At 39.1% G+C, this 20,778-nt stretch overlaps 1 pseudogene; it reads left to right on the forward strand.

Annotated features, from left to right (window-relative positions):
• Positions 1 to 13,654: 13,654 nt before the first annotated feature.
• Positions 13,655 to 13,801, forward strand: LOC147729289 (ATP synthase F(1) complex subunit epsilon, mitochondrial pseudogene; annotated as a pseudogene).
• The last annotated feature ends 6,977 nt before the right edge of the window (positions 13,802 to 20,778 follow it).

The raw sequence follows: 20,778 nt of genomic DNA on the forward strand, positions 1-20,778 counted from the left end.
AGGTTTTAGGGCTGGGTTTGGGTTTTGGGGTACAGGGGTATTTTTAGGTTTTAGGGCTGGGTATGGGTTTTGGGGTACAGGGGTATTTTTAGGTTTTAGGGCTGGGTATGGGTTTATGGGTACAGGGGTATTTTTAGGTTTTAGGGATGGGTTTGGGTTTTGGGGTACAGGGGTATTTTTAGGTTTTAGGGCTGGGTTTGGGTTTTGGGGTACAGGGGTATTTTTAGGTTTTAGGGCTGGGTTTGATTTTTGGGGTACAGGGGTATTTTTAGGGCTGGGTATGGGTTTTGGGGTACAGGGGTATTTTTAGGTTTAAGGGCTGGGTTTGGGTTTTGGGGTACAGGGGTATTTTTAATATATATTTACAAATATTACAATTAAAATTAATTTCATTAATATAATTATTTAATGATTAAATAATGAATAATTAAATTAAATATTACACAAATAATTATTTAAAATATAATAATGAATAATTAAATTAAATATTACAAAAATAATTTTTTAAGAAATATATATACTTACCTATACTTACGATGTAATGGTATGCGTTGTAATAGTATGTGCGTTGTAGTGTATTGCGTTGTAAGGGTATCCGTTGTAACATGACCTGCGTTGTAAAAAATCCGTGGTAATGGTATGCCTGGTAAAAGTACGCGTGGTAACGTCATATATCCATTTTTAATTCAAACTTTAAAAACTCATGTCTCTATGATACTTATTAGATTTTTGTCCTTTTTATATCATTTTATTTCCTAAAATATACTCAATATTTCTAAAATGGTTTGGTGTTTTGCTTATGTTGTGTTTTCACTTTATTACTGTTTGAGTGCTGAATATATGCTAAACTAAGGCAGTAGTAAAATTTGGTCTGATGCAGTGTAGAAGCTACAAAACCCCAGGCCCGGACTTCTTTTTTGATAACCGGATCTCTGGATTGCGTTCTTAACACACATTTTTAATGCAATTAATATAGTGGGCCCCCTGCCTTGTGAAAAAAGACCATCATTGTGCTAATTCATAAGAAAGGAGATAAGTCATGGCCCAAAAACTGTACACCTAATTAACTTCTGGCTGGAACATTGAAATCAATGGGCCGTCTGTTAATAAATAGACTAGAGGATTGGGCTACTGACAAAAATATATTAATACAGGTGCAAAATGGTTTTGAAAAAAGGGATGGTGACTTTAGATCAGTGTCTATATCTGAATTAAATCACAGCTAAATGTACCCAAATTAAAGAAGGAATATTTTCATAGCGTTTATGGATCTCTCAGCAGCTTTCGACTCAGTCTCACTTACCAAATTATGGATCATCCTTAAAGTCATGGGGGTGAATGAAACTATAATATCTTTCATTAGTCAATTATATTCTCAGTCTTCTGCTTGCGTTAGATTTGGTAGTCAGGGTGTATGTACTAGATCTTTACCTTTTCTTAAGGGGCGTCAGATAGGGGTGTGTGTTATCCCCCTTTCTGTTTTCACTCTCTACCAGCGGCGTGTAATCAGCAGTGGATCACTGTGTAATTGACATCTGCATGGTAAATAACAAACGGATTCCCATTTTGCCATACGCCGATGACGCCGTATTAATCGCCAGGACTGGCATAGCTCTGCAAATGCTATTTAATAGCTATGTGTCCTTTGTGGCTGCGTTGGATCTACAGGTTAATGAGTCAAAAATATATATTTTAATTGTGGGGAAACAACCAAAAAGAACACCCTCCTTTCTTATCGCGGCACGGAGAGTGAAAATTACCAAGACCTTTTTATATTTGGGTTTACTTTTTAATAGTTTGGGAACATGGCCAAATATGATTGTGAACAGATGTAACACACTAGAAAAGAGTATTATGGCCATACTTTCGTTAGTGAAAAAAATTGGGCACTAAGCCAATGGAACCTATTAAAAAGATGTAGGGCCATATGTAGGAAAGTTACATTTTGTGATTCTCAAATAGTGATTTTTAGGGAATCGCTATTTGAGAATCGCAAAATGCTATGTATGTAGGGTTTGCAAATAATTTTGCGAATCCTACATATTCCTTAATTGCGAATCACAAATTACAATTCACAATTAAGGAATACTTCTCTATTCATCCATATGGTCCTAGAGGCCCATATGAATGAATGGGAAGACATTATCAATTTGCGATTTTCAATTAGAGAATCGCAAATTGAGAATGAAATTTCCAGGGTGCCAGGGTGTCAAAAGGACACCCTGTTGCACCTCTGAGCTGTGCATGAGTGCCCATGTGGTACACATACATGCCCTGAGGTGATGTCTGTGTGTCACATGGCACCTTGAAAAATGCAAAAAAGTGCATTTTTGAAAGAAATCGCAAATTACCACCAACTTGAAGTTGGTGGTAATTTGCAATTCCTTATGGCCAAATTGCACTTTTTCTGGGCCTCATTCAGTGCAATTACAGTATCGCAATTTGCGATTCCTTAAATGCAATCGCAAAATGGGGAATCGCAAATTGGCGATTTCGTATTTTGCGAGGCTTAAAATTACCAGGCTTAAAATTAGCATTTAATAATTTTGTGATTGCAAATGCCGAAATTCTGCGAATTGCAGCGTTTGCGATTGCAAAATTGCCTTCATACATATGGCCCTTTCTCTGCTAAAGCCCTCTTGAGCCACATATGGAGCAGGGATTTGGGGAATAACGAAGGCTACTGTATTACAGCAAAGATAAGATGGTTTGTTTAAGAAATTGTTATCTCATCCTAAAAGCTGTTAAAATTATACTATGCCTTTAGAGTTGAATGTCCCATATATCTCAGATTTAATATCCCTTGCCCCGGTTTTACTATGGCATTGATGAGGGACATGGTGGCACTAACCCAAAATATTATTAGGTATTGTCTTGCCTCTGAACAGGTTTATAAGGCACCATGGCTCAAATATGTAAAAGGAACATTGTCAACATTGGGCTTTGAATCCCTTTATAATGATCAATTCAACTGCCAATAAAAACCCAAAGCTGAAATTAAATCTCGCTCCAAAATGTATAGGGAAAACGAAAGACATGCACTTGACTGTAATAAATCCATGGCACCGAGATATCTGGGACTCCCCCCCCCCCCGGCCCTGAAGAAGCAAATTCATACCTGGTTTTTGTGACTAACACTCACCACCAGTATGTAGTGGTGCGAATTAGATTAATTCATATTCTGTGCATGCTGGGTTTCCTGCGGTACTTTACTCAATTAACAAATTGCCAGTTTGTCCCTGTGATGGTATCTCCCCTCAGTCCAATCTCCATAACATATTTTTTGGTAGATTCCATATATATGAACTCAAAAAGAATATACGTCCCTTATTTCAGAAATATAACTTTGCACAATGTCACCCAGCTCTGTCTTTTCTCCAAACGCTTCCTGAAACGTATGTAAGTTTTTCTCTTCCATCGTATCTATGTCTGGTTTAACCAAATCAGAGATTGAGCAGCTCATAGTTTGCACCTTAGCTGATGATGCCACTGCTTTGCACAATATTTTACATTCTGGATGAAATTAGTATGTGTTAACAGAGTGTTTCTAGCCTCAGTTTTTAGATGGTTTCTATCTGTAATTATTTACGCATATGTGGTGGAATTGGAATATATAAATGAACTTGTATTTTATGATCAATTGAACTTTTATGATCTTATTGTCGAAGGTCGAATAAAGTTAATTGAATTGAATATACTTAACTCAATTAATCTAAATAAAGCCTGACTGCTTGTGTGTCAGGCTGCTTGAGGGTTAGGAACAGGTTTATAAAGTGACTTTTGAGTTCACCCTAACAAGGTTTGGAATTATTATTTGAGGTTGGTTCTCACCCCCAGTACTAGTGCTCCATTTTCTTACACCAACACATTATCTCACACCAATCACAGGACAGTGGGAAGCCACAACTCCAGAATATAAAGTATGATACTTGGTGCAAAGTATGGTAACCCATGACAATGGAGGGACTTGCTCTGCAACACAATACATCAAAAAATCAAGGTAAGTCGATTCACATTCTTTGTGCGGGCTATCTGCATATTAACAGCCCTGGCTGAAAATTCTATGGGGCATATTACCAACAACTAGCGATAATTATCGCTATGTTGGTTTAGCGGGGATATGTTTATGAATGAATGAATGAATGAGTACAGATTTGTATAGCGCAGGCTACCCGGGGGAATCCCAGCGCTTTAGACCCGTCTCAGACAAATCACTCAGCAGAACAGGAAGGTCTTCAGCCGCTTTCTAAACTGAAAATGATTAGGCTGAAGCCGCAGGTACTCGGGCAGCTGATTCCAACTTTTTGCTGCCTGTACTGCAAAACATCGGCCCCCTGTACGAGAACGCTTGATCCTCGGGACAGAGAGCAAATTGCGGTGGTTGGATCTAAGAGCTCTGGGCCCTTGAAGGTGCCTCGGGAGAGGGCACAGAATGGCAGGGCCCTTGTTGATTATTGATTTGTGGGCCATACACAAGGCCTTAAACCGGATCCTTTCCTGAACAGGTAACCAGTGTAGAGCCCGGATGGCCATCTACGCCGAGCTGTGTCTAGGCACATCCATAAGCATTCGGGCTGCGCAGTTCTGGACTGACTGGAGTATCTTAATGGTCCCTAATGGAGCCCCCAAGTAGAACGCGTTCGCATAGTCAATCCGCGAGAGGATCACGGACTGAACCAGGATCCGTCTTGCCTTGAACGGCAGAAGGGTCAGGACCTTCCGTAGGATCTTCAGAAGGCCGCAACAGGTGGCGGCGACCTTACGGGCTTGAACTTGAAAACTAAAGGTGGGATCAAGCCACACCCCCAGATTTTTAATTTGCTCCTTCGGGGGAGGGGCGAGCTGCGGCAATTTTTATCGCTTAGGAACCTTGCTATTATCAAGGTTTATCTCCTAAGCGATAAAAATCGGCCGAAATGCATGAATATCGCTGAAAAGTCAGCGATATTCATGCATTACCGAGCTAATGCTCTTAGCCATGTTATCCACCTACCATTGGAAAACATGGCTAAGAACTGCTCAGGGGCAGGTGTTAGCTTTTGGAGATAATCGCGCTTAGCGCGAATATCTCCAAAAGTTGGTAATAGGATATAGCGATGTTAGCGACTGTTTCCAGTCGCTAGCATCTTGGCACGCCCACTTTGCATGTCATTAGTGATAAATATCACTGACATGTAAAGCAAGGCCCAAGATGGCCGCTATCTCCTACTAGCTGTCGCTAACTGGTGTTAGCGACAGCTAGGTAATAGGGAGAGAATTTTATCTCCACTTTCTTGGCTTTTAAAGCCAAAAAAGCGGAAATAAACCCCCTTGATAATATGCCCCTATATTCCTCTTTTAACAGGTTCACTCGGCCCATTTGGGTTTCTCCTTGGAATACTCTCGTTAGGATGGTAAATGTTCTGTGAATGATACTTAAGGCTGTAGTTTCCTTTCATGTACATCTGACACTTTTCTAGAACACTACTTTAAGGAAATATCTTTAAGTATCTAGTGTAGAAAGTAAACCCACTCATCAGTGTCCCCCCCTCCTCAGAGAACTCAATATATTTTTAACGCGCTGTGGTCAATGGATTAACAATTATTAATCTACCTTGCACGCTGGAGTTTATAATAACAGCAACAAGAGGCAAAACATGTCCCTCCTCCATCTCCAGTGCTCTGACGCAATACTACCTCGCGTTTGTCTTCATTGAGAATTTGCTGTGGTAGCCCACGCGCGCCTGGGGAGTTTGTATAAACAGGAACCCCCTCCCAGCATCCCCTGGAGTCAGATTAAAATTGAATGAGTGTAGCCGGAAGTTCATCGGTGAAAGGGCACGTCCGGAGGGGCTGCATTTCTGCGTGAAGGCAGGTGGCGGCGTGGTCTCTTTATTCAGACGAAACCACTCTTCATATTGCTGAAGTAATGCAAAATACAGGGATTCATAGAATGTCAAATAAATGTCAGGATAAATCTTTCATGAAGCTAGGTACCTGAGGCTGCATAGCCTAACGATGAATGAACAACACCATTGAACGGTGTTAACACCTACTGCAGCAGTAACAACAACCGAAACTTAACAGTGGTGCTGCTGGGCGAATCATGGACTCAAGGGGCCCCATTCATGAGCCCTTGCGTCTCTTTTACGCCGCCGGTGCGTCACTTTTTTTGACGCACCAGTTGAGTAAAAAATGCACCTTGTTGCGCCATATTTACAAAGTAACGCATCTAGGTAGATACATCATTTTGTAAACCCCTGCGCTACATTATACCTGCGCCAGGTATAATGTATGCAAGGGGGGCGTATTGATGCAAGAAAGGGTCATAGAAGTGACGCAGTGAAAACTATGAGATTTTACTGCGTCACTTCTAGGACGCCGTTGCGTCAAAATCTTACACCTGCCTCACAGCAGGCAAAAGACTGACGCAGGCCCTTTCACATGGGGCTCGCCCCATGTGAAAGGGCGCATTGCTGAAGTTGCGTCACTTTTCTGACACACTCTAGCAATGCGTCACTTTTGCGCTTACAGATACGTCAGAAATACTGACGTATCTGTAACTCCTTGCGCAATGATGCGTCATACTGTAAATATGGCGCATCATTGGTGTCGCAAGGAGGGCGCAATGAAAAATGACGCATTGCTGTTTTCATGCAGCGATGCGTCACTTTTCATAAATGAGGCCCAAGGTGCCTAGAATCCAACATCAGACTTTTTTTTCGCCAAACCACATTATTTTTTGTTTCATAGGAGCATTTCTACATGAATTTTTTAATTTACACATGGATGAAAATGAATTAGAGCTCTTGTGGACGTTCGGGTGGGGACCCCTAAATTTGTACACTCAAAATATTAACTGAGTACCTCGCCTACAGGTTGATGAATAGGTCACGGGTCGCGCATATCAACACCTGGAATCTGCAAATAGACATCTATTTTCAAAAGGTTAATCAGTAGTAAGAATGCTGCAACTGGAGTGTTATTCAGGGAAACTGAAGCCGGCCATAGAGCGAAACAAGGTTTTCTTGCAGGGTGCCTTTCTGTCTGAAAGAAATGCACATGTGCGCTATCAGTTCATCTTCAAATGTAAAGGATGCTTTGGTGCCTGTACTGGCTTTAATTGATCGGATCACTGGAAGCTTTGTGATGACAAAGATTTATTTTGTTTGAGAGTAGTGCAAAATGTTATCAACAGAACTCTGAAGTGACTATTTTTAATTGTAATTGTATTTATATACTGCTTACTATCCCTGAAGGCCAGTAATGAGCAAAAAACAGAGAAAGCGTGGGCTCGGGCGGGCAGGCTGGAAAATAAGTAGTGGAGAAATAGTGTTGGTGTTATATATAACATTTTGGGGGTTTTGATGTAAAAGAAAGTAGGGAGGCTAGACTGTTGGTGAGGGCAATATTAGGCATGGGGCTGAGTTAGAGTCAAGTGTTAGTTGTTCTTGTTTCTAGTGAGCTCTGCATGATTCCAAATTAATCTTCCTTTTAACTTTTGGTTTTCAACAAAAAAGTGAATCATTTCCTAAGGTGTTAAATTTGTTTTCTGACTTAGCCACGTTAAACGTTTAAAAGGAAGCAACTAAGGAGTATAAGAGACACAAAAACATACCCAAAGAGGTGCCCAAAACACGCAGTAATATGCATTACAGATTGCTGCAGCAAACTCTCACTTACCTGGCAGACACATTACGAATTCTTGTTCTAACTATCCCATTGCTGGCATTTTGAATGTCTGACATAATATCGACAGACAGAATATCGACATGCAAAAATATCGGAGCAAAAATATCGACAGCAAAAATATCGGAATCCTATCTTCATAAAGGTAAGTACAAAAATATCGAAAAAATAATATCGTAGTACAAAAATATCGGAATCAAAAATATCGTTTTTTTAAATGTATTAATAATAATGTAAAAATAATTTTAAAATACATATAATTTTACAACTATTAAATAAAAATATTAAAACAAAATTAAAACTAATACATATACATTTAAAATAAATAAAACACTTAATAATTTAAAGCAATTTTAATTTTTTTCATGTAATTTATTTGATTTAATGTCATATTTTTTTGTTTTTACCCTGTACGCCTGTACCCCAAAAACCCAAAACTGACCCTGAACCCTAAAAATATCCCTGTACCCCAAAAACCCAAAACTGACCCAGAACCCTAAAAATACCCCTTTACCCAAAAACTGAAAACTGACCCTGAACCCTAAAAATACCCCTTTACCCAAAAACTGAAAACTGACCCTGAACCCTAAAAATACCCCTTTACCCAAAAACTGAAAACTTACCCTAAACCCTAAAAATACCCCTTTACCCAAAAACTGAAAACTGACCCTGAACCCTAAAAATACCCCTTTACCCATGAACTGAAAACTGACCCAGAACCCTAAAAATACCCCTTTACCCAAAAACTGAAAACTGACCCAGAACCCTAAAAATACCCCTTTACCCAAAAACTGAAAACTGACCCAGAACCCTAAACATAACCCTTTACCCAAAAACTGAAAACTGACCCTGAACCCTAAAAATACCCCTTTACCCATGAACTGAAAACTGACCCTGAACCCTAAAAATACCCCTTTACCCCAAATTAATTAATATTATTTAATTACCAATTAATTATTAATTAACAATAACAATAAAGTAAATATATTAGCACATTTGCTGTAATTAATTTAATTTAATATTTAATATTATTTTTCCCAAATAATTAATTAAGAATAACAATAAATTATATATAAAAAAATTACTATAATTAATGTAATTAAATAATTAATATTAATTAATTACCAACTAATAAATAATTATAAATATGTAAAAAAGTATATTAATTAATTAACTAATTAATAGAAATTAATTACCAATTAATTATTAATTAAAATATGTACAAACATATATCAATTAATTAATTATTATTAAATTACTTCCCACCCTATTCCCCTATAAACCCATAACCCGCTACAGAACATATTTATCAATTAATCAATTAATTAAAAATATATAACAATTATTTCTCAATTAATTAATTAATAATTCCTACTAATTAATAATTAATTTAACATAATTAAATTACTTCCCACCCTATTCCCCTATAAACCCACAACCCGCTACAGTAGTAAAAGACAATATTTAATTAAATTACATTAAAAATAAATAATAAAACATAATAAATACAATATAATATACACTAAATGTATTTAAAAATTGATATTAGTAACATCAAAGTTATTAATTTCGATATTATTGACATCGATATTTACAACTTCGATATTACTGATATCATACCAATATCGATATTAAGACTGTCGATATTACTTACCTTCGATATTTTGTCCCATCGATATTTAAACTTCGATATTTTTGTGTGTCGATATTTAAAAATCGATATTTTGTCTGTGTACTGGCATTTTATCAGCCGATCAGTAGCCCTAAAGCATTTTATCGAAGCTGACAATTAGTCGAAATTCTGTGGTACTTCAATATCATATTCACATTAATGTTCATATAAAGTATCAATATAATGAACGCCCATCCTAGAAAAAGTGTTTCTGAATGGATAACTGAATTTTAAGTGCGTTTTTATGATTGTATTTGTATTTAAATAGTGCTTACTATCCCTGAGGAGGTGCTGAAGGGACAGTTATGGAAAACAATTGCATTATGTATAGTGTGGGTATTACTAAAATCTATATATTGTATTGTTAAACGTTTTGCACATTTTGTAGCAGGTTATCTTATACTGTGTGTAATGCAAATATAAAATAATGACCTACATATGTGCTTTCTATCACAGGCTGTGACCTCGTAGTACAAACATACACAAATCACCCTCCAGACATGACTGTAGCCAGCAACAGCAGCAACTAATATAACCAGGAGTCAGTTTTGGCAAAAATAAAAGTGTCTTTTTTCATAAGGTTAAAAATAAAAACCTTTTTAGAAAAACAGTGTGAAACAAGTCTAAGGTATCCTTTTTTGAACACTGTTTAATATTATTTCCCCACTTTAAAAATGATTTACTGTAAGAATTGGGGACGTTTATGGTTGTCGATGAAAAAGAGTGCCAGGTTCTAGATTTTTTTGTCAGGATGAGGTCCTTATTCCTACAAAAGTTCGACAGGGGGATCCCAGCATCAAAAAGTATGAAGACCTATGTTCTTCAGGCAGCCCTTTGAAGTACGCAGGTGCCCTGCCTTGTTGGCTTTAGCTCTACATTAACTACAGTGGGCTATGCAGCCCTTTGTGTGGAGGCAAGACACAGCCTATTGAAGTGTAAGTTGGGCTGGGCCTAGCTACTCCCTCCCATCCTGCCAGTCATGGCCCATCCAGGTACACCTGAGCTTCCATTGTGTGTGGATGTCTAGGAGAAATACACAGAGCCCAACTGTCAACTACACACAGGGACAGGCTGCAGTCACCAAATGGCTAAGGCATGAAAATGCCAACTTTCTAAAATTAAATTAATAGAAATGAGATGCACTCTGATTAATCCAATTTCTCCAAAAGTTTCAACCAAATATGTCTTTTCACCAGTTTTGGCATGCAATACTTTCTACGCCCTTCGTCTCGTTGAGCTGCAACCATAACTCCACCACGAAGGGAACCACCTGTGGTCCCGCATAGCTGCAATTGAATGCAATGAATTAAGTTCATATCCTTACTTTTTCGCAATTTTGTCTGTTCATTTTTCTTTTTCTTTTTTCACACTTGTTGAGTCAATTCATTTTATACAATCCATTATGACGTCTATTCTCAAAAAAAAAGCTCATGAGCAAAGGGTGAATTTCATGCCATGATTTATTTTCAAAAAGCCCAATGCATTTCGGGAAATAACACTCCCTTTTTACTGGGGCATTTAGGAATACCAACAAAATGTTTCATTTAATTCAAATGTACTACCAAGGTATATTATAGTCGCACAACCAAGTAAATACATCAGACAGAACAGTGCTAACCCTTCTTTATATCAAACATTTAAAACTGGTAACTATTAACATCCCTGAGATATTTTCATCTCTAAAACAATACGGAGTATTCCCATGTTGCAAAAATATTTCCAGTGCTCCCCATAATTTCATTACGAGTCCTGTTGGTCTTTAGGAGAAATAAACACCAATTCTAAAATATCTTGCGATTACCATGGCGTACTCATTAATCAAATGGGGTAACCCAAAAAGTTCTAGGATCTGGGTATCAAACAGTATTACAAAATAATGGTCCATAGACTATTACTTCTCAATATCACAATTAGTCAGTGCTTCATAATTAAACTTTCACGAGTATAAAAATCTACTCTGAATCAATAAATGCATCAATATCACAAAACGCAACAGCAAAACATATAGTCAAAAGCAATTCATTCATTTATCGCCACTATTGGAAAAAGTAAACAACTAACAATACATAAGGGTCATATTAGTTGCCCCAAGGGGAGCGTGCAAAATAGGAAGATGTGAATTAGATAGTGTTGAGTGATGAAGAAAAGAAAAGAATTACAGAAATTGGTGACATAAAAAAAAGACAGATTTTTATATTACAAGAAGGATCAACAATCATCCATGTAATAAGACCTGGCCATAAATCAATTCATCCATAGTATTAATACATTTGGAAACCCATATATTTGGTAAATTGTAATGCACAGAAAAGTTGGAATATATAGGTCCAGGTCAAAAATCAAGAAGGCGTCTATAAAAAAGAGACACTGTTTTTTATATTACAAGAAGGATCAACAATCATCCATGTTTAAGACCTGGCCATAATTCAATTCATCCATAGTATTAATACATTTGGAAACCCATATATTTGGTAAATTGTAATGCACAGAAAAGTTGGAATATATAGGTCCAGGTCAAAAATCAAGAAAGTGTCAGTATAAAAAACAGACACTGTTTTTTATATTACAAGAAGGATCAATAATCATCTATGTGATAAGACCTGGCCATAAATCAATTCATCCATACTATTAATACATTTGGAGACCCATATATTTGGTAAATTGTAATGCACAGAAAAGTTGGAATATATAGGTCCAGGTCAAAAATTAAGATGGCGTACTGGTAAATCTTGAAAACATCAAATAAACATTTGCACTACAGCCTCAGTCGTCTAAAAACATTCTTTCCGTTTCATAACGTGCCTTCGCACACCTATTTCATTTAACTGCGGGCTTATTATGCTTTTCTAAGCGCGTTATTTTATAACTATTGCGATCCTTAATAAGTGTCTGCAGGTGAACAATTCTGTCTGTTAATGAAGCAATAGAGGCTCAATAGTCGAACTTAAATTACTCGGTATCCCAGAGTGCATTTCCACGATCATTTTTCACCCGGTTTACAACCTGCTATACTCTGTATAGAATCGTAACTGCTGTTGACTTTCCCAGCAATGAAAGGCAAGGTGTATTCACTATCTTAGAGAAACACGCTGACTTGGTGTACCACAAAATCATAGAATAAAATCAAATAATTCTTTTACAACATGACTCAAAACACCTCCCATGTTCATAAGTCCTTTGAGGCTTGCTCTTAACAAACCACTTTCTCAGGTCTTGCTTAGTACGTGTTTGTCCAACTTCTACCTTATTGGATGCAAACTCATGTGAGACGAATTATGTTTAACATAAATTTATAGAAATGAACAGATAAATTGCGAAAAAGTATGAATAAGGATATGAACTTAATTCATTGGATTCAATGGGCTGTGCAGTTTTGCGGGACCACGGGTGGTTCCCTTCGTGATGGGGAACTTTCTAAACATGGCATTTTTAAAATTGTAATTTAAAATCCAGGTACTCCATAAGCCAGGATTTTTCATTAAAAATCCAAGTACACCAAGCATGAACTAGTTACCTGTTCCCCTTTGGAAATTACACTTATTAAATGCAAGAAGCTCAATCCAATGCTATCCTACGGCAGTAGTGAAAAACGACTGTAAGAGTTTTTTACTACCAGGACATGTAAAACTTTACAGTACATGTCCAACTTATTAAATACACTGTACCCTGCCCTTGGGGTTGTTCAGGGCTCACACCAGGAGTGCTTATATGTATTTAACACGAAGGTTTGAGCCTGGTTAAAAAATATTTTGCCAGGTCAAAATGGCAGTTTAATACTGCATTCATACAAGTTATAATTTCAGGCCTTTAGTATTTAAAGTGCTTTTTAAGTGGGCGGCACAATCAGAAGACCCACTTGTAGCATTTAATTGTGTGGGCACAGGTTATTTCACTTTGACAGGGACCTACAATTAAATTAATTGTGACAATTGGGTATAAGCCAATCTTACTATGTTTCAAGGAGTGAGCACAAGCACTTTAGCACTAGTTAGCAGTGGTAAAGTGTTCAGAGTCCTAAGGACAGCAAAAACAAGGTCAGCAAAACAGGAGGTCTGAGGCAAAAAGTTAGGGGGAGAACCACACCAAAGATGCCAGGTCTAATAGTATGGTACAGCGAACAAAAATTGCATGAAGTCAGTGTCATAAAGGCTTTCAGAACAGGGCGTTACAGAACTATGTGCACTTCAGAAAACATCTAAGTCCCAAATGAGAAGCAAATTAAATATGCAAATGGGCAGCATTTTATCCTTGGCCAAGTCCCGCCTGTCCTCCATTGCATGAGCAGATACTGGAGCTCCAGCACAGGTAGCAAAGATGGTGGCGTTCTGTAGACAGGCCGGACTCAGCTACCTCCATTACTCTCACATCCGTGCTGCCTTGAAGCCAGAGTGCAAAGTAGAGGCCCAAAGAGCTGCTGAGGCCAGCGTCAAAATTGAAAAACCGAAGAAGGAGGGTTCCTAGAACATCCATAAGAGTTTGCAGATTGTTGGCTATCTTGTGAACACTGCACCTTTTCAAGCAGACAAATGAAGCACGTCTACTTACAGAGGGGGAACATGTAGTCTGATGGGTTGACTTTGAAACGTAGATGTAATTTATATGAAAGGTTCCAATGAATGGGCAGCATCCCTGGTAGCATTTACTAATCTTAAGGAGAGTTCTGGCTCACCTCCAAATTCCATAGCTGCAAAATCGGCCCTGTAACAAAATCAGCCGAAAACCGGCCCTGGCAACGAGCTCAGCCACACCCCCGCCGCCTCCCCCCTTTTTGGGAGGGGGGGGGGGCGGCCGAGCACTTTGCCAGAGCCGGTTTTGGTTCTCAGTCCGGCCCTTACTACGCATATAAAAATATACACACATTGGGCCTCAGAAGACTAAATATCTATGTCATCTCTTTAGAGGAACAACAGTGACCCAATGTATCGGCCAATTGCAGGTCCCTTTCTATACTGTGGTTTGTTACTAAGGTAGCAGAAAGTCCAATTAATGTATAATTATCTTTAGAAGAAAAGCAACTGCTGGGCTTCCAATTAAATCTTCAGACTAGCCATTCAATTAAATCGGTTCTGGTGGCGGTGTTAGATAATGTTTACTTGGCCAATAACAAAGACCATACTTCTTATTTAGCTTGAACTGTCAGCAGCATTTGAAACTGTATCCCATCTTATTGCTAGGTAGGGTGGTGGTTGAGGAGCAGTTTTTTGAGCTGGTCTATATCTTTTTTGCAAGATAGATCACAATGCTTTCATGGTTTCAAATGGCGTCCCAAAGCTTTGCCCTGTAGGGTTCCTCAGCTTCACCTTGTTCAACATTTACATGAGAACTCCTGCCTCCCTAATATTGTCATTTGACTTCACCTTCCTTTGTCATGCTGATGGTACCCAACTGCTGGAGAGGGAGAAGGTGATAACCCCACTGTGACTCCCAGATGTGTCTATCAGTAGGGCCAGTTTAAAAAAAATTAAAGTGGGAAAAACAATTATAAGGCATTTTCTGTACACAATATTGAGGCAGAAGTTGTCCCTCTCACATTTAGGACAATGTGGAATACTGGCCTTTTTGGTTTAGTTTTACATTTTTTCCTGCATGTGTCAGCATGTTAATATAAGTGGAAATGTGTTGCAGATGCTAGTGTAAAGGGAATTATTTGTCTCTCTGTTCTCTATCTTTTTTTATGTTCTCTAGTGCTTGGATGCCCTTCAGGGCAACTGTTGTCCTTAGTAAATTCATTTTAATTTCACATTATGGTGTTTGGTGTATCATTCCACATCCAATTAGGTGCTACCGTCGCAATACATTGTATTCTGCCTGTGACAAGGATCATTTTGGCAAATACAGAAGTGATCTTGAAAAAGAGGGTGCCCTGCAAAAACCAACTCTTTCTGAATTCTAAACAAATATTTACCCGGGTGTGTCTCTGATAATGAAGTATGTAGGTGCTTGATACTATGTGTCATGTTCTCTTAAAAGAAAAACACTGTTTATTGTGATAAAAAGCCCACCTAAATATATATATATATATTTAATTAACAACTAAAACTTTTATGCTGCATTGAAATACTTTGGTTGATAAGCATGTTGTTACTTTATTCAGGCTCCTATTTGGTTTTCTCAACATCGGATCATCCATGTTTTTCACATTGCAAGCATGCCCCTCACAAAGGGGCATATTTACAATGAATTGACACAGGGCAGCGCTGCAAGTCAATTTTGCTGGTCTGCCCTACGCCAATGCAAAAGGACAGAAATGCACTGTGTTAACAAGATACAATGCATTCCTGTCCTTTCAGTCAGCGCTGGCACCAAAATTACAGCCGTGCATCAACACAGGCCCCCTTGCTCCATGGTGGGGTGTCTGTGTTGTTGGCATGAGTTTTTTGAGTGCATGAATGAGCACCTTCCTTTACAGAAATAATCACGGGAGGCATTTTCCTCAGAATCCAGCACACATGGAAAGAGGAAAATACAAGGATAAATGTAAACATATCTCCTCTGTACACCTGATCTGGGGAGACGTACAATTTTGGCACCGCCCCAGATTCAAGCTATGCTGTAAATATTGGGCAGTGTTAAAATCCATGTGTGCTGTGGGAACACCCACAGCAACATCTATGGCACGCCTCCCTGTCGCAATGTTAGGCAACACAGCAACCTGCCTTGTGTGGCCTTACTCCTTATCTACAAGACCATGAAAAGCCACTCAGGGTGGCTTTGCGTGGCCTTGCAGATATTGGGCTGAATTGTGCGCCACCAGAGCATCTACGTTTGGTCCTTCTTCTAGCTCTCTAGTTGTATGTGCTATTGTGACCATTCTTTAATGTTGCTGTTTGTATGTTCCAATGTAGTACTTTTTCTTTGTTACTGGTTGTCTTTGCAGTTATTACCCATCTTTCAGCACTGCTCACTCTACAAGCCATTGCGTTGTTTCTTATTTGTCAATGATTCTATGCATCATTGTGTTTTTATCTGTCACTAGTACAATTGCGTCATTGTGCAACATCTACAATGTGGCTAGACCTTTCAATCAATCAATCAATCATATCATTTGTAAAGCGCACTACTTACCCGTGAGGGTCTCAAGGTGCTGGGGTGGGGAATGCTGCTACTGCTCAAAAAGCCAGGTCTTGAGGAGTTTTCAGACGGTCAGCAGGTATTGAGTGTGCCGTAGGTGGTTGGAGAGGGTGTTCCAGGTCTTGGCGGCAAGGTGGGAGAACGATCTGCCACCAGAGGTCGCTCTTCAGGACCTTTGTGTCACTCCTTTTGTGTGTGGTTGGTTGTACGTAGTACATGACACTGTTTTTTTTTTTCAAAAGGGGGGAGTTACCCATTTTGCCCATTTCATTTTGATCATTTCCCAGTCTGTACTGCTACACAGCAAAAAGATTAATCATAACACAGTTGAGGGAATGTCCGTCCCTGTACTGTGTGTAGCAAAAAGGCAGCAAACTGGTCTCCAAAATCTAGACTTACGTGTCAATATATATTTTAAAATATTTTGTCCTTGATATTTAGACCCCGCCCACAATAGTGACATGCACAATAGATGCTTGGCGGAGAATAGCGAAGATGTACCAACTACAGCTGTTGTATTCGGCACAGATGCCTCTAACTTATGATCCTAAAATGGTGCTCTTGCAGGAAAAGGGGTTCCTAATAATTTGCCAACGCCTCAAGGTTGTCGCTTGGGGGAACTTGTTCCTGGACCGGCAGTTCCGAACTTGGGACTCATTATTTAAAGATACCCAGCCCACGCCGCTAGATATCTTTTATTATGCATGACTAAGACAGGGGATGAGAGATGTCCTACCGGACTTTCCTCAAGAGCCAGAGAATTCCTCCCCGTTGCACTGCCTGCTAGGTCGACAGGAGGGAAAGCATTTGGTCTCCAGATTATATGGGGATATCTGATCACTTAAACAAGGGGTTGAGGGTTCGGCTCTTGTGAGATGGAGCGAGGATATGGGCCCGGAGGTGTCTGATGCCCAGTGGAGATACTGTTGTGGGATTACGGCGAACATATCAGCTAGCTGCAGACTCAAGATTATTCATTAGAAGTTCCTGCAACGAACGTATTACACTCCAGCCAAGAAATATAAGTTCAAGTTGTCAGACAATGACAGATTTGAAAGGTGTCAAAGAGAGGGAACTGGTTTTCTACATCTAGCATGGGAATGTCCTGCAGTCTGGGAATAATGGACACAAGTGCATGCAGCCCTTGAGGCCATGGTAGGGACTACATTGGATAGAGACCCCCTACTGATGTTAATAGGTTACTCTATGCCAATCCCCAAGCAAGATAGAAAGTTCATGGATATAGCATTATTACTGGCCAAGCGGAGGGTGGCGTGTCGTTGGGGAAGGGGCAGGGCTCCGAAGTTTAAGAACTGGTTAAATGATGTTGTATATTGTCAGGAGCAAAATGCCATTGATGCTGAAACACAACCGATGACCTGTAGCCTGGAGATGTATGGGGGCTACTGAAGACCTACCTACTTCGCAATGCAGAATCAGACTCAGAGGAAACAACACTCACTCCTGTTTTGGATGCCGGGAGGGAGAAGGTGTGGTATTTCCTGTTATGATATAGATGTGATGGCTTACATTTTATTCCATATTATGCCAATACCTGTGCATATGTGATGTATATAGTACAGGGATATAGCAGACCTGCTGCACACTAGCATGGGAGATGACAGAATATGCCTCTGTGATCATGTGCTACGTCTCAGTTCCTCTGCCTTAGTTTCAATCTCTCTTTGCTGTCCTGCTATTACTACGTTTGCCACATTGTCTATTTGCCCTGAATGGACAGGTTCTATTGAGTCCATGCTACTGTTAACTGTTAGACACTGCGTAACTTCTAGTACCACCTCTTTCTAACCCTGACAAGCAATGTTAAGTATGATTTATCACATGTATAAGTACCAATGTATCTCTAAACCTGGAATATGATATAAATAAAGTTTTCAAAAAAAAGAAAAGGATATAACTTAGAGGGGCCTTTGATGTACTTCAGTAGTGAGCTGGCTAATCATTGAACTACCCATTGTAGTTGAGCCGACAGGTAGTAGTCATCGTTGTTCGAGGCTTCTGGATCCCCTTCCATGGTTGTTCATTGTAGTTTTTGTAACTCTACTCTGTATCTGCCTGTGCCCTATATTCATTCACTAAGGTGTGTATTGAACAGCCTGAATTTCTCCCTGAGGACTTTCACGGGTATGGTCTTAAAGAAGTGCACACCATATGGTAACACTGTTATTTTTGATTGTACAAGCTTGCTCATGACCAAAAGTGGTATATTTTTCCAAAAATAGCTGCAGCTTCTGACAGCTAATATTATTTTACCAATGCTTCCCTCAATGATGTCAGCATCACCATGCTTTACCTGGATTTCTATGTACCGGGAAGGGAGCATTGACAAATCAGACGGAAGACGGAATGGGCAGGTTGTGCTCACCTTGAAGAATCTAAAGCTAGAGGAAACAGGCATGACTTGTCCTTGTTTAATCTGAAGCCTGATATTTTGCCATCCTTTTCAATTTGAGATAGTTGTGGCATGAGATTTGTGCCTGTTTCGAGAATACAGTAAAGTATCATGTGTGTAGGGGGATGAAATATTGTGGTAATTGTTCAATATGGGTACATTAAGTGTGGCAGGGGTCACGCTATTCTGAATGCCAATGCTAGTCCTAGTATCTTGCTGTTGAGGTACAGAATCAAGAGGTGACTGCTGTGTCTAACAAGTCTTTGACTGGTTTCAGTTCTCTACTATAATTTGTTACCTGGTGGCAGGGGCAGTATCCCCATCTCCTTTACCACTTGGTACATTTCTAATAGCCGTGGGGTAGTATGGTCCAGTAGGCCACAGAGTATTTGGTCAGGAGACCATTTTATCCAGTTTTTTAAATCACTGTACATTTTTTTAATTGGTCTTTTATTTTATTTGTTGAAAGAGAGCATGTGCTACTGAACTTGTTCAGACGTCAACTTTTTTTTACTGTACCCCCTGCACATAACACCTTTTGTTGTGCAGGTGGTAGGTAGTGATGGAATTCTACAGGCCACTGATGTATGTCAATAATGGAGTATTTATGGGCTTGATGTAGAGTAGTGTAAGAAACTGGGTTATTAGTTGTGCAGGATGTGAGAGCTGTAGCAGTAATAGGTTCACAATTTCCACTTACTGGGAATTTCCACTTACAGAAACAAACACTACAAGCAAGTAGTCAATAGGGTTAGGGACTTGGATATTAAGCAGGTCTTTCTTGTCAATTAGAAGGTCAAGAACTGAGACCTTCATGTGTGGGTGTAGAAGAAAATGGTTTGAGGTCATTGTTAAGCAGAAATAGGAACAAGTGACGTGCAGTTGTCTTAATCACAATATATAAATCTTTACTTCAATTTATAGAACCATAAAAGATGCAAACACATGAGTGTTTGTCGATATTATTCGGAATAAGAGTACTGTAAAATACTCCATATACAGATGCATGACGTTACAACGCATACCTTTACAATGCATTTTTTACAACACAACATCCATTACAACGCATCCCATTACAACGCGTGCCATTACAACGAATTTTTGAAAACTACCTTTACAACGCATTCCATTACATCGCATACTACCTTTACAACGCATACCATTACAACGCATGACATTACATTGCATGTAAGGTAAGTATTGCATAGTGTAGGGGTAAAAATTACTATTCTAACTCCAGGGGGTACAACAGTAGGGTAAGTGTTGGATAGTGTAGGGGTAAAAATTACTATTCTAACTCCAAGGGGTGCAACAGTAGGGTAAGTGTTGGATAGTGTAGGGGTAAAAATTACTATTCTAACTCCATGCGGTGCAACAGTAGGGTAAGTGTTGGATAGTATAGGAGTAAAAATTACTATTCTAACTCCAGGGGGTGCAACAGTAGGGTAAGTGTTGGATAGTGTAGGGGTAAAAAAGACTATTCTAACTCCAGGGGGTGCAATAGTAGGATAAGTGTTGGATAGTGTAAGGGTACTATGTGTTGTTATGCTATGCATTGTACTGGTATGCGTTGTAATGACTGCGTTGTAATGACATGCGTTGTAGTGGTATGCTTTGTAGTGTTGTGCATTGTAATGGTTGCGTTGTAATGGCCTACGTTGTAATGGATGTTGTATTGTAAAAGTTTCGTTGTAATGGTAGTGCGTTGTAAAAGTTGCATTGTAAATGTTGTTTCCCCCATATATAAGCTCTTAAAAGATAAGATAGTCATGTTACATTGCATAGACACAGGAGAAGATCAACCCCAGACAGATCTCACTATTTACTGGTTCGGCCAATAGGGACACTGAATAAAATGTGAGTGCATTAACAAATATTATTTGTGTGAAAATCACTGTGGTGTACAGCCTAGCTAAACATCATCAGCCATTATAAAACCCTGTCGCAATGACCA

The sequence above is a fragment of the Lissotriton vulgaris genome, chromosome 2_2 (genome assembly GCF_964263255.1).
Source record: "Lissotriton vulgaris chromosome 2_2, aLisVul1.2, whole genome shotgun sequence".
Taxonomy (NCBI): Eukaryota; Metazoa; Chordata; class Amphibia; order Caudata; family Salamandridae; genus Lissotriton; species Lissotriton vulgaris.